The sequence below is a fragment of the Myxocyprinus asiaticus genome, chromosome 28, assembly GCF_019703515.2.
Source record: "Myxocyprinus asiaticus isolate MX2 ecotype Aquarium Trade chromosome 28, UBuf_Myxa_2, whole genome shotgun sequence".
In the NCBI taxonomy this organism is placed as follows: domain Eukaryota; kingdom Metazoa; phylum Chordata; class Actinopteri; order Cypriniformes; family Catostomidae; genus Myxocyprinus; species Myxocyprinus asiaticus.
In genome coordinates, this window is record NC_059371.1 from 4,657,854 (window position 1) to 4,672,265 (window position 14,412).

Genomic DNA, 14,412 nt, shown 5'->3' on the forward strand with positions numbered 1-14,412 from the left:
CATGTCCCTGGAGCGTAATAAGGAATATTCCTTATTTCTGAGCAATTCAAGCTTGAAGTACCACTTGTTTTCTCCAGGGGGCAGTAGGTTAAATTCGCTGTATAGGCAACACGCAGCTTATACAGACAGTGAACAAACTGCACTTACCAAGGGCAGACAACACAAGATGACAACATGTTGCGTTCAAACAGCTTGATGGCGTGCAAATCCGAATGCAAGGATCTCAAGACGTGTTTTTCTAAGTTTCAAGCTTTCTTTAACTTGACACAGCGACCTAAAAATGGTACGTTTATGACACGACGCAACTGAGATGTTCCAGAAGCGTCCGTCTGATGCAAGTGTAAAATGACACGTCAAGCCCTTATAGTAAATCTTGGACTGATTGAAGAATTCAATTGCAAAATGGATTGCTATGAACTGTAGGCCGATGATAGGCTTATGTTAAAAAATATGGAAATAAACAATATATTGCATTCTAAAGCCACTCTTTGTATTGTCAAAATAATGTAATGTATATTAATTATCTGTATTATTATGTTTTAGAATACATACTGTATATAATTTATTTATAATTATTTAAATATAACTATATATAATTATTTAACCATTATATATTGAAACATTGTTATTTGAGGGGCTTTCTCAGCAAATATTTATGTATGCGATTAATTGTGATTAATTCAACTAATTAATCGACATACCATGTAATTAATTCGATAAAACATTTTAATCAATTGACATAGTTTTTTTGTGATATACTTGTGATATTTAAATCTATAATAGTGTGATAATGACAGGACTTCTGTTTTGTCTATGTGCTGTTTGATACTGATGTTGCGTTCATATCATGTCGGAATGACTGTATTACACCCATAATGGCAAAATGGATCCATGTGTGGCTTTGTTGTTGGTTACAGCAAAATATTTTTATTAATTAATTCACCTCAATATGTTCTGGCTAAATATTTAAGGCCGCTGCCATTTTGATTCTTTATACTTAACGTCACGACTGTCAGGTTGGAGCTTTCATTGAATTCTGAGCTTTCAACTTGGAATTACGTGTTCTACGAAGACGTCAGAATCTCGTAATTATGGTAATTCCGACATGATGTGAGCTAACCATTCTAACAGAAAGTATAGAGTGTCCTGTTACGTTACCTCCTCAGGCAAATTACTTATGTTTGTGAGCGTCTTTTTGATGAAGTTAATCTTCATCACTTTTGTGATTACTCACACAAACATTTGAAAATTCTGTTAAAACCTTATATAGAATGTAGTATTAAAACTACTATATTTTGTCTACACTGGGGTCCTAAAGTCTGTGGCCAGAAAATGTGAGATTTAAAATGTAATTTAAACCCAGAGATAAATAGAAAGGTTTAGTAGAAAAATAGAAAATAGAAAAAAAGATAAATAGAAAGATTTAGAAAAATTTAAAGCAACGAAACACTGTGACTTTAAATGAACAGTAAATATTTAGGATTCTTCATTATTTCTAGGTCACTAATCAAATGTAAGCAAACATAATAATTTGCATAAAAGGACATATTTCCTTGCTTCAGTTAAATCAAGATGCTCTATGGAAACTTTTCCAGAGTCTCAAGGAATTTGTACAACATGGTGAAATCATACGATATTGTACAACTTGACTTGTGTAGAACAGTACATCTTTTATTCAGATTCACACTAACCATATAGATAAAATGCTTGCATCACATTTTTGCTTACATCCTATTCAACACTTTCTTTAAAAAAAGAAAACATCTGTGAACAAATCTGGTTACTCATTGTGCAATAAAAAGACTGATGTACTGTATGTCAATTACCTGTTCTACACCTTCCTTTTCTCCTTCCAAGCCACTTTTTTGTTTTGTTTTCTTCCGCGATTCCCAATAGTGATTTTCCCTCTTAAAATCATGTTCAGATTTAGGGTTTGGGTACAGTATGACACTTTATGGTTAGGTTTAGGTTTGGGGTTTGGGTTAGGTCGTTAAACTTAAGATAACTTGTCAGGACACTACTTCAAACCCAGCTGTTTCTCTTTCTTCCATGGTACACAACACTAGAAGTCGTACGTTTTGTACAAGTCTACTTGAAAGATTACTTACTTTTTCTCCCTCTCGTACCATTCACACATCATGAGATCGGGTTGGAAAAGTCATGCTGTATAACATAGATAATCATGTTTTGCAAAAACTTGTGGAGTCCATGCCCCAATAAGTTTTAAAATCAAAGTTTCACACAAGTTGTTAGTCTGATAAAAAGTATTAAACTAGAAAAATTCCAAATAGAAGCATTTTCACTAGTGGTCTCAGACTTTTGGACACCAGTACTTTTCAAGACCAGCTCAAACCATTAGTTTTGACTTCATTTGATATTTTCATTACTTAATTACTTAAGTAAATTACTCAAGTAACCACTAACGCCCCAAACCCCCCCCCCCCCCCCCCCCCCGCCCCCAACTTCACCATAATACGTTACCTTTATATAGATGTTTCTTGACCAGGCCCATTGACACATTACATGGAAAATAAGGCAGGACTTCAGAAATATGAGCTCACATAAGACTGAATCTTATTTGTACAAATAATATGATATATAGTATTTATGCAATTGTATATCTGTACAGTTGAAATATATTCAGACATCTTTCTCTGTCCCTACAAGCCACACTTATGTAGAACCTCTTTGGCATAGGTCAACGTGAAAGTGTTGCTCAGAGGTTGTGTTTGTGCCCAGAGGGCTGACGGGGAGCAAGAGAGGGAAAAAAAATATCCACAAATGGATATTTCTATGAAAAATGTGCCCTGCTTGAGACAAGTCCATGTAGACTCATCCATCAAGTGGACCGAAATACAGCCCGCACTGCTGTTGACGTGAGGTTAACAACTTGACACTGACAGCTAGTCAGGCATGGCTGCAGAGCGAGGAAAGGGCAAAGTGGAAGTGGTAATTTATCTAAAAATAAACAGGTAAAAATCTGGCCACCAAACAAACACTGGCGACAAGCAAACTCCTGATTACTTTCAAGTTTAGATATTTCTTTGGTCATTGGTTTCCATTGAAAGTATGCTAATTGATTTGTGCCACTGAGAATCGGTTCAAATGAAGAAGTAAAAGCAAGAGTTGGAGATGGATATGGGTGCTGCTGACGAGGTCTCTAACGTGTGGCGGCCCAAAACACAGAGGTAAATTCTTTTTAATCCAACCCCCCACTGATTCTATAAAATGAGATGTGGTTTCAAATGCAGGCCCATTTTTTTAATTGCACTTTTAGCAGAATGGCAGAACATCAATCTTGATGAGGAGATCTGCATCCCCACTCTCCCAGGCCAATTTATCACCATCCACACCTACACACACACACTCCCATTACACCATCCCATCTGCAGATTTCCCATGAACTTCCCTCCTCTTTGGCCCTCAAGTCTCCATCATCACAAGCCTACTGCAGTCTTCAGTCAACAACCTAAATATCACTACTAATTAGGGCCGTAACCACCATAGACATCGAGGAGGGCACATCCCCTCCAATACGGGTTTTTTAATTGCAGATTCTTAAACTTTTACTCTTGGTCCCCCAAATCTTGAACATTGGGCTACAGCCTTGCTTCAAATAAATACACATATGATCAAATGGATCAAATCAAATCAAATCACTTTATTGTCACACAGCCATATACACAAGTGCAATGGTGTGTGAAATTCTTGGGTGCAGTTCCGATCAACATAGCAGTCATGACAGTGATGAGACATATACCAATTTACAATAAACATCAAATTAACACAGCACAATTTAAACATCTGTTATACACATAATTACACTCAACAATATACAAATAATAACATACACTGTACAGTATACAATACGCTGTTTCTTTTTTTTTTTTTTTTTTTTTTTTTTACTATATGGATACACACTATTCAATAAAAATTAAAAATTAAAATATATATATATATAAAAAAATAGTATATATATATATATATATATATATATATATATATATATATATATATATATATATATAGAATGTACAGTATTGTACTGTATTGACATTCAGGCTGTTGGTTGATAGTCAGTTGTTAAGAGCTGACTATCAAATGGACATCACTTCACTATCTATTTACTCAATATAACAGATTATAATGTCAAGAAAAGCATTTCTCTGTAAAGAAAAAGTGACTCCTGGTTGGTTTATACTGGGCTGGTGCTGGTCTAGCTGGTAGACAAGCATAGTCATGCTGTTAACCAGCAACATTTTGCTAGTGAAGCTGGTTGATCAAGAAACTGGTTGGGAGCATCAGCACACCAGCATCTAAAACACATATTCTGATGACCTGCTATGCTGTTCTTTTCAACAAGCGAATGTTGTATGATGGAGATTTCACACCTTGCTGTGCAGTTCCTCGCCCAGGTGCAAGAACCTGTTCAGGTATTTCACTGTGGTGCTGCAACTGCACAGATGTCTGCTAGAGTCAACAGGAGTTTCAGAGTTTATGTGAGCTGTGTGCACTCTATAATGAGTCAGCCTGCTGTAAAAAGAGCAAATCAAAGTAGCATACAGTAGTTGGTCACCAGCATATGTTGTCTCTTTGGATGACAGTGTGCTAGTGTCCCAGCCAGGCTGCTTAAGTAGTTTAACCAGCAAGAGCAGGGTTCAAAATTATATTTTTGCCACACCATTTCACATATGAGATGAGCCAGTCTCCATCTCTTGGTGAAACAGTACCTGTCACAAAAACGGCTAACTATTGTGATTTTGTTCCAAATATATTTGATTTGGTAGCTAAATGCGAGGAGATTTCCACTTATGAGCAGCCCCATGGAGTTCTGGAGAAAATAAAGCATTCTAAATAAACTGTTGGCAAATTTTTTTTTGAGGTAAAACTGTTAGAAGACACATTTTTAAATGACACAAGTTGTGGCATGTGTTTGCTTTGGTTGACAGGTTGATTTGAATCGCTTATGTCACTTAGATCAGCAAGGGTCAGATCAACATTCTTACAATTGGAATTAAATCATGTATTATGTTACAGGGTAACAGTTTATAATAACTACATGGTATAAAGTATTTGTAAAGCATTAGTTTATAGTTGATTGATTATTTATAAAACATTGTTCCTACATTGTAAATATATACAAGAGCATACAGAAATACTCTATTATTCATTTTTATTTACTGTAGCAAACCATTGATTATTGGCAGTTTGATCATGGTTTATCATTCTTAGTAAACAACTTGTTAACCATACCAAACTGATGTATTTTAGTCAGTAATAACCAGTAGTAAAGAAGTTTTTATGACAACATTAAAAAGGCCATAATAATGTTATATACATTCACATATGTAATATTGGATGTACGTTTATGCTTAATGTGTTTATGACTGTTATAGGAACATTTATTATTAAAGCAATCAATGCTTTATAAAGGTCGTAATAAAGAACTGACTAATTGCTAGTTAAGTATTAGGCTAATTTTCAGAGTAATAGATAATTTATAAATGTTTAATTAGGTATATATAGGGGCCTGGGTAGCTCAACTAGTATTGTCGCTGACTACCACCCCTGGAGTCGAGAGTTTGAATCCAGGGTGTGCTGAGTGACTCCAGCCAGGTCTCCTAAGCAACCAAATTGGCCTGGTTGCTAGGGAGGGTAGAGTCACATGGGGTAACCTCCTCGTGTTCGTGATTAATTGGTTCTCGCTCTCAATGGGGCGCGTGGTAAATTGTGTGTGGATCACGGAGAGTAGCATAGGCCTTCACATGCTGTCATGCACAACGAGCCACGTGATAAGATGCACGGATTGACTGTCTCAGAAGCGGAGGCAACAGAGACTTGTCCTCCACCACCCGGATTGAGGTGAGTAACCGCGCCACCACCAGGACCTAGTAAGTAGTGGGAATTGGGCATTCCAAAATTGGGAAGAAGAGGGGATAAAATAAAATAAAAAATTATATATATATAGTTCTCAGTTTAAATTAGGTTACATGTAACCCAGATGTAAAATCATAGTAAATTGTATTCTAAGTTATTCTATTCTAACTAAAGTGCATATTTAACTAAAATTTGTGAAGAAACTAAAGACAAGTAACTAGAAACAGAATGAAAACCAAAGAGTCAGAAAAATATTTTTTTCAAAATTTTATATTTATTATTAATGCTTGCAAATATATGCAAAACATAGTGCAGATAAACTTGACCAATAAGAGTCTGGATCAGCACTGCAAATATGATTTATCAAATCAGCCAATCTTGCTGTAGCCGCTGACTCCACCCTAGAGTTAACGCAGACAGACACAGAACAGACGAAGAAGCGAAGAGCAATGAGATGCCAATCAACTGCGCTGTTAGGAATTTATAGCAGCAAAAGTCTGAAAAATAGAAAAGATTAGTTTAATCTTAAGCTAAAGCTCTAGAAAAAGAGAAAAATACTTACCTGAGAGTGAATCTTGATGTCCAGTCGAGATAAAGCTGAATGATGAAGTCATTTATTTCACTGTTCATCTGATAAAACCTGGAAGAAAAGAACAAGTTTAGTTAATTATCGAGGAAATCAGCCAGTTTTTGTATGTGCTTTGTTCGAGTTGGACCACGTTTTCAACGAGGATAGCGAACATTTCATCGTGGATGTTTCTGCACGAACTTTCTGGAAAGTTTGATGGCGAGCCAAAAAACCAAGAGTTTTATCTGAACTGTGAATATATTCTGTTCGTGGATTTCCAAATAATTTTCAGTTCATCTCTACTTTGAATTCATTTGACAACGAAAAGTTTGAGGTATTTGTGAATCTGGACATTTATTGAATGTTTATTCTTGAATAACTCTGAATTGAGTACATTTGGTAATTCAGTTGATTTATTATTGTTTGTTTAGTTGTTTAATTGTTTATTTGAATTGTTTAGGTATTTAATAGGTAACTGTAATTTTATTTGTTTGGTTTCAATTCAATTTTATTGAGTTTATTTGGGGTAAAGAGTTAAAAAAAGAGTTAAATTTGATAATGGATTAGGAATTAAATTCGATAAACATTTTATTAGCTTCAAATAAACTAAATAGGTGCAATTAGATTAAATTAACAGAATTTGAAGGAAAGAACATTGAATTTAAATCTCTGATTGTGTTTATTGTATTATTTTATTTAAGATCTATTTGTTGTACTATCTATTGTTTTATCTGTGAAGTCTGTTATTCAAGTTAATCAATACAAATCAGTTATTTCACTAAAGTCAGTTGTTGAGTGTGTATGTGTACATTTTGCCTCCTTTACGTACCTGGTTATCTTCTGATTGGCCCAAACTCTTTGCAGCCTGGGTGCCATCACACGTGCTACCCATACTACTTGCATGCCACATGCTACATATGCAAAACACATACAGTCGCTAGCAATTAGTCAGTGCCTTATTACAACCGTTATAAAGCATTAATTACTTAATAGTAAATGTGCCTAAAACAGTAAGTAATTAGGCATAATTAATTTCCAATTTATTACATATGTTAATGTATATATACTTTCTTTAATTATGTATATATGCCTTCTTAATGTTTTAATGAACATTTCTTTACCATTGGTTTGCATCAACTGAATACTGTACATCAGGTATGGTTAACAAGTTGTTTGCTAAGGATGGAAAAAACACTAACAAACTGCCTACATATGAAATTATTAAACAATAAAAAAAAAATGTTTGCTACATTTAATATAAATGAATAACATAAATAGCTTATTAATGTTTTAATAATTTCTAAATGAACAATTAACTATAAACAAATGCTTTACAAATATTTTTTTGTTTTGCTTTTTTCCATGGAGGGTAACGGAATAATATGTAAATGTAATGGGATTGCGTATTTAAAATACAAAATATAAGTAACTGTATTCCACTACAGTTACAATTTTAATAATTGGTAATTAGAATACAGTTACATTCAAAAAGTATTTTGATTACTGAAGAGATTACTTTGCATTTTATTGTCATTTGTTTCATTTAATTTAGTCCTTTCAGATGGAAACATTTATACATATAAATGATGCGATCCAAAGTGCATTTGAACAGCGGTGAAACACTTTCTTATGATGTGTTACATTCATACGAGCAGACAGAGAAGTACGTTTGAAGTTTGAAGCAGAAGAAATAGACATAAACTTTACACTAAGCTAAAATGCTATTTCTAGCCATTTTACATGCACATGTTACCAGGCATGATCATATTTTCTTTTTTTCTAGTAAGACCTTTGATATTAGGGCAAAATCATATTCTTGATAATAATTTTTGTATTTTTGTTTTCCTGTAAAAATATCTAAAAATCCTTAAAACAAGATCAGTTTGATTGATCTTGTTTTAGAAACAACACTGCATAAGATATTTAGGTTTTTCAGAGAATGTATTTTTAACATGTGTATTTTGTCTTACTGTACTGGCAGAGCTTTTATAGTCAAAACAAGTGAAAAAATCTACCAGTGCTGAAGAAGTAATCCAAAGTATTTAGAATACATAACTGACCTTGAGTAATCTAACGAAATATGTTACAAATTACATTTTACTGCATGTATTCTGTAATCTGTAGTGGAATACTTTTCTAAAGTAACCCTCCCAAACCTGCTGGTGAGTTACTCAAAAAGTTAAAATTTTGACTCACATTTGGCACTTGCAGGGTGATCATTTTTGACCCGGCCTTCTTGGTCAGCCATTTTCAGCAGAAAGACTATCTCGACCAGTGACAATATTGGTCTACACTGGTCTTTTTAGCAGGGCTTAATAGACATTTAAATTATATTTGACATTTATTCAAGAAATTAATACATAACTGATGAAAGGATGAATGAAAAAGGGATCAAATGTAGACTGAATGAAAAGTGAAATTTCTTCAAGAAAATTAGAAACCACCAAAACATCATATCTTAGACGGATCTCTGCAGAAATAAAAAAGACAGATTAAACCAGCCCAAAGTGGTTTGCTGGTCTTAGCTGGTTTAAGTTGCTCTAGCTGGTCTCCCAGCCTCCCAGCTTGTAAAGTAAAACAGATATAAAAACAGACAAGCCTAAACAGTTTGACCAGGCTGGGAAACATTAGGCTGGTTCAAGCTGGGGTTTTTCATTTTTTTTTTCTTTTTTTAGTAAATGAAGACACCAAAAGAAGAACTGATAGGCAAGAGGAAGAGGGTTGATGAAAAATGAGTGTAGGAGAGGGTGTGAAGGAGTGGGTGGGTGAGTGGGACTGAGACCCGCTCTAGTCAGCTCTTTTGAATAGAGTGAACATGACAGAGTGGACAGGTTATATGGGAAACCCTGAATGAGGCTTCTTCCTCCTAACATGATAACTTTGATCCCTTGTGCCTAACACTGCAGTCAGCAATATTGACTAATGGGTCTGGGTTAATACTTTAACCAACACACAGCATGGGGCAGCAGGGATCACTCTGGCCTTAGAGATCTGCATCTCAATCAATGCAGCATTCTACAGCATACAGTACACAGAGGGGACTTAGCAGAGGCAATTGTAGGATTTCGATCTTGGGGGTGCTCAGTCCCCAATGACACTATTAGATGTGCACATTTTATGTATTCCACTCTTTAGCATAGATAGTGTTTGTTTCCTGTTTTTACTGTGTTAAAATCATTCAAGATAGCAGCTGTACTTTCAGGATATTGTCATTTTCTATATTAAACATTTATAAAGTTTTATATATATATATATATATATATATATATATATATATATATATATATATATATATATATATATATATATAAATGAAACCATTTAAAGAACATTTAAAGGTTTTTGTTCACGACTGAAACAAGTCTAATTATACTTTATTAAAATAAGCATGTCTACTAAGAGACTTTATCAGTGTTTAAATATCAGAAGCATTTTCCCCGCAAATGACAACAAAGCATATCATTTTGTGAACTGCTGTGCATGACCATCAAGGTATACAAAAAGGTTACAGGTTTATTTACGTCCTGATATCATTGTAATGTCATCAATAACTTTAACTCTTAATTAATCCAGACCTGGGCTGAAGCCCCCTAAAATAGGGTCTAGTTAGGCCTATGGGACTGAGGAGAGGAACATATTATGTTGCTGTAAATGTGGATTTATGCCATTGAATGCGGTTTTGGTTTTTAGGTATGTGAAAAGCTGCCTTGTAAGATTTAAAAACAGTGGTGAGCATGAAAACTCACCTGCTAATTTATTTTAGAAATATATATTTAGGAATTTAAACCAAACATTCAGTTATTTTGATTTATTTAATTGAAATAATTTTCTTTGTTATATTTTACATACTTTTTTTGTTTTTTATTGAAAATATAATTTTGTATGAAATATAATATTAAAAATAAAAATACAATAAAAATATAAAACTAAATGGAAGTCATTGCAGTATTTTAATTTAGGTAGTAAGATATGATATAATTTAACAAAATATATATTTAAGGATTTAAAATAAAAATGTAAATTATATAAATTAAATTATAAAAAAAAATTACTTTTTACTTTGAAAGATATATATATATATATATAAGCACATCATTGCCATATTTTCATTCAGGTAATTATTATTATCATTATTATTATTATTTTATTATTATTTTAATTTTATGTCCAATTAAGTATAATTTATTATTGTAAATTGTCTATTCTAAATGTTATGATGGTAACTTGCTATTCTTTAAAGTAATTTGGAATTCCATGTAAATACCATGGAATTATTATTATTATTATTATTATTATTATTATTATTATTTATATTTTATTTTATTTTCTCGATTGAGAAATCAGCTAGCTGTCGTAGAAGTCAGAGTGTAGATGTGAATGACTTTTATAAATTGGGAAATCATTGGCTAAATCTATTTTATTTTATTTCATTTTATTTTATTTCATTTTATAAATAATACAAAAATAATACAAAAATAAATTATATTATTGAATGTTACAGTATATTCTTATTGTATATTCTATATTCTATGTTTGTAGTTTTAAGTTTTTTTTTTGTCTTTATTTGAAATATAATTTGAACATGCATTGCATTCAACATAAATAAAAGGATAAACAGAGAGAGAGAGAGAGAGAGAGAGAGAGAGAGAATGATAGAGCTTGACACATCAGTGCTCTGACAGCAGGGGGAAATCCTCACTTCCTGTAGATGACAGGACACACAATGGTTTCACTGCTCATCCATACAGCATACAGAGTGAGGCAGGTTAATGATTCAGTACCCTCAACTGAGCTAGAGAGACAGAGAGGAAGCCATGTAAAACAGTATCAATTACCTCCACTTACAACATCATTACACAAGCTGAAGTTAAACTTTATTCAATCGACAGCCATTTTCAAACCTCTTCCAAGAATCATACTGAATTATATGTATTTGTGAAATGTAGCAGGCATTTCACAAATACTGTATGTAGCTTTCATCATCATACGATTAACTCATCATATCACATAATTAACTGATTTCATTAGAGTCTTTTGCTTCACCAGAGGACAAAGTTAACCACCGTCACAAATTACTGACATCAGCATATTATCTCTCAGTCTTAGACACACACACACACACACACACACACACACACACACACACACACACACACAGGACACTTACAGAAAAACATTGTATATTCTTATTTAACCCGTGCATGAAAGTGGACCACTGAAATCCTGCTCTCAAATCACTGGACATCGTCTAAGCGACCTTCAGCCCCTGAGGTGAGTGAGCCAAAATGGAGGGTTACAGGATAATTTGGATGATCATGCATTCAATAAGGTCAAAGTCAATTAGTCTGAATATTAACTTGCACTCTCCATTACCAAACAGCACTCAGACCTCTCTGTCAGGAGGGTAAGCAAAGGCTTATAAACAAATGACAAGAGAATAGAGAAATCATACGATTATGTGCTGCATATGTGAGACACATACATTAACAAATAAACTATTATTTGCACAAAGAGAGAGTGCAAAAGTACCATGGTATTACTATGTTATTTTGGACACTGCCATAATGATTCTTGGAGTAACTTGGAGCCTCCATGTACTGTGAATATCATGCTATATGAATATGATTTGTTTTTTTTTTGTGGTTCTTACAAGTTTCCTTCTAACATCCACACAGTCCAGGGCCTTAGCTGGTGCAGAATGGAGGAAAGACCCCCTATTACTGAGTGTGTGTTGGCATTCAGGTACACAGAGGTGGGAGGGCAGTGAGTGTGTGTGTGACAGAATAGGATGTGCTTCGTCACTTGATGCAAAGAGTAGACGCTTCCTATACATGGCAGCTGCAAGACTCCAGTAATGTATCACGGTCAGCAGAATCATTGATTACCGCTGGGGTTAATCATTGATTGAATTGGAGTGGGGGGGTGATGGGGGGTTAAGGGAGCCTCCATGGGGACCCCGTCAGACCGGTGAGGGGGCGGCAGTCCAGCGAGAGGGACGGTGGCACTTTCATTAGTGCAATGTGGAACTGTGGGGATATTTTCGTCAGTCGACTGGAGCCAAATGTACAATGAAGACCACCTCACATATTGACATAATGTTCCACTTTTAGTAAGTACAGGAGGGTGAATATCACAAAAAAATTATTTTTTTTATTATTATTATTTTATAATTATGTATTATTTAAATAAAATATAGTATTTATACACGATGGTCATTTTTGTTGTATTTTCTTTAATTTCTGATAATGTAATTTGTAGGAGTTCCAAATTTATAAATGCTATAAATAAAGGAAACATTGATAATTGTTTAAGAAAATCTATTTTTTCACCATTTTTCATTGTTGCACAAAATTGCCATATGGCAGCAAGTCTCATGTTTCCTTTTTTTTATTTTTTATTATTATTTATTCATTTTTCGTTTACATTTTATGACCCTTTTTGTTATTAGAGCTTTATTATGTCAGAAAATCAAGAGGGGAACAATTATTCAACCGTTAGTACCTTACAGGGTTAAATACAAATTAAAAATTAAAATCAAATAGGAGGATTTGTATTACTGTTTATCATAGTTATTACATTAATATATTACACTGATGAGAATCGACCATGATAATAATAATATTTTCATATTCAGAAGTAAAACTTTTCACTGTAATGATTTTTGGTAACACTTCACAATAAGGTTGCATTTGTCAACAATTGTCAACATCAACAGTGAACATTAATTTACAGCATTTAATAATCTAATTTAATACATTTTTGTTGTATATTATATATTACAAGTTGTATATGTTAACATAAGTTTATGCATTATGAACTAACACAATAATGAACAATAGTATATTTATCCTGTAAATTAACATTTAGCAATATTAAAACATTTTAAAGTATGATTGATCATTGTTAGTTCATGGCATCTAATGCATTTACTAGTGTTAACAAAATTTAACCTTATTGTAAAGTGTTACCTGTTTATTATTATTATTATTATTATTATTATATTTATTTTTTGCATTGCAGTAATGAGAATTTGGGGTTCAAATGTGTTTAATTATCATGGAAATAAAGTCATAATGCAAAACAGTATTCGTTTATTTCATGCAAAATATAATGCTATTTTTTTCTTTTGATTTTGGGGTGAAACATGAACTGAACATGTTTCTTGTGAGATTTACTCATGTATCATTGATGACCATAACAGCTGCCAAACATTGCATGAAACATGTTCAATTGATATCATCAATGGCATGTTGATTATGATGGTGCAGGTGCATTGCAACTATTGTTAGACTTATACTGACATTTGCAGACTCTGACTGTCCCATTACACATTTTGTCCATCTCTCCTAGTGACCGAGTGTACTGCAGATCTGCACTGAGAGCAAACAGCCATGCACAGGATGAGTTTAACATCACTATTTCCTGCCATTTGTGTGGATGAATAAAACCACACACAAATGACGTCCTCATAGTCACATTTACCTTCCTAAAGGAGAAATGTTTCCCTCCACTGAATTGTTTAGACACAAATTACCTAGAAATTTATGTTCCACCAGATATACGACTGCATCAGGGTTATGCACTCTCCATATCAGAGTAGATGCATCATTAACTGTAATGGGAAACCATATAAAAAATTACTGCTGACTGATTATATGCACTGTATTTACATGAATAGACAAAAGTGTGATGACCTAAGAGAAAACGTACACTGTAAAATCAAGGCATATAAAGCTCCTACAAAATCTATTGTAGAGGTGGTGCACTGATGGTATCAGATGTAGGTACTTTGATACATGCTGTTTGGTACTGAAAGAATAGATAGATAGATAGATAGATAGATAGATAGACAGACTGATATATAGGTAGGTAGAGGGTTAACATTGAGAGATCACAACCACAGAACAACAGCAACAGTGTGCCAGCACAGAAACACTCAACACCTCTCCTCATAAACACATAAGAAA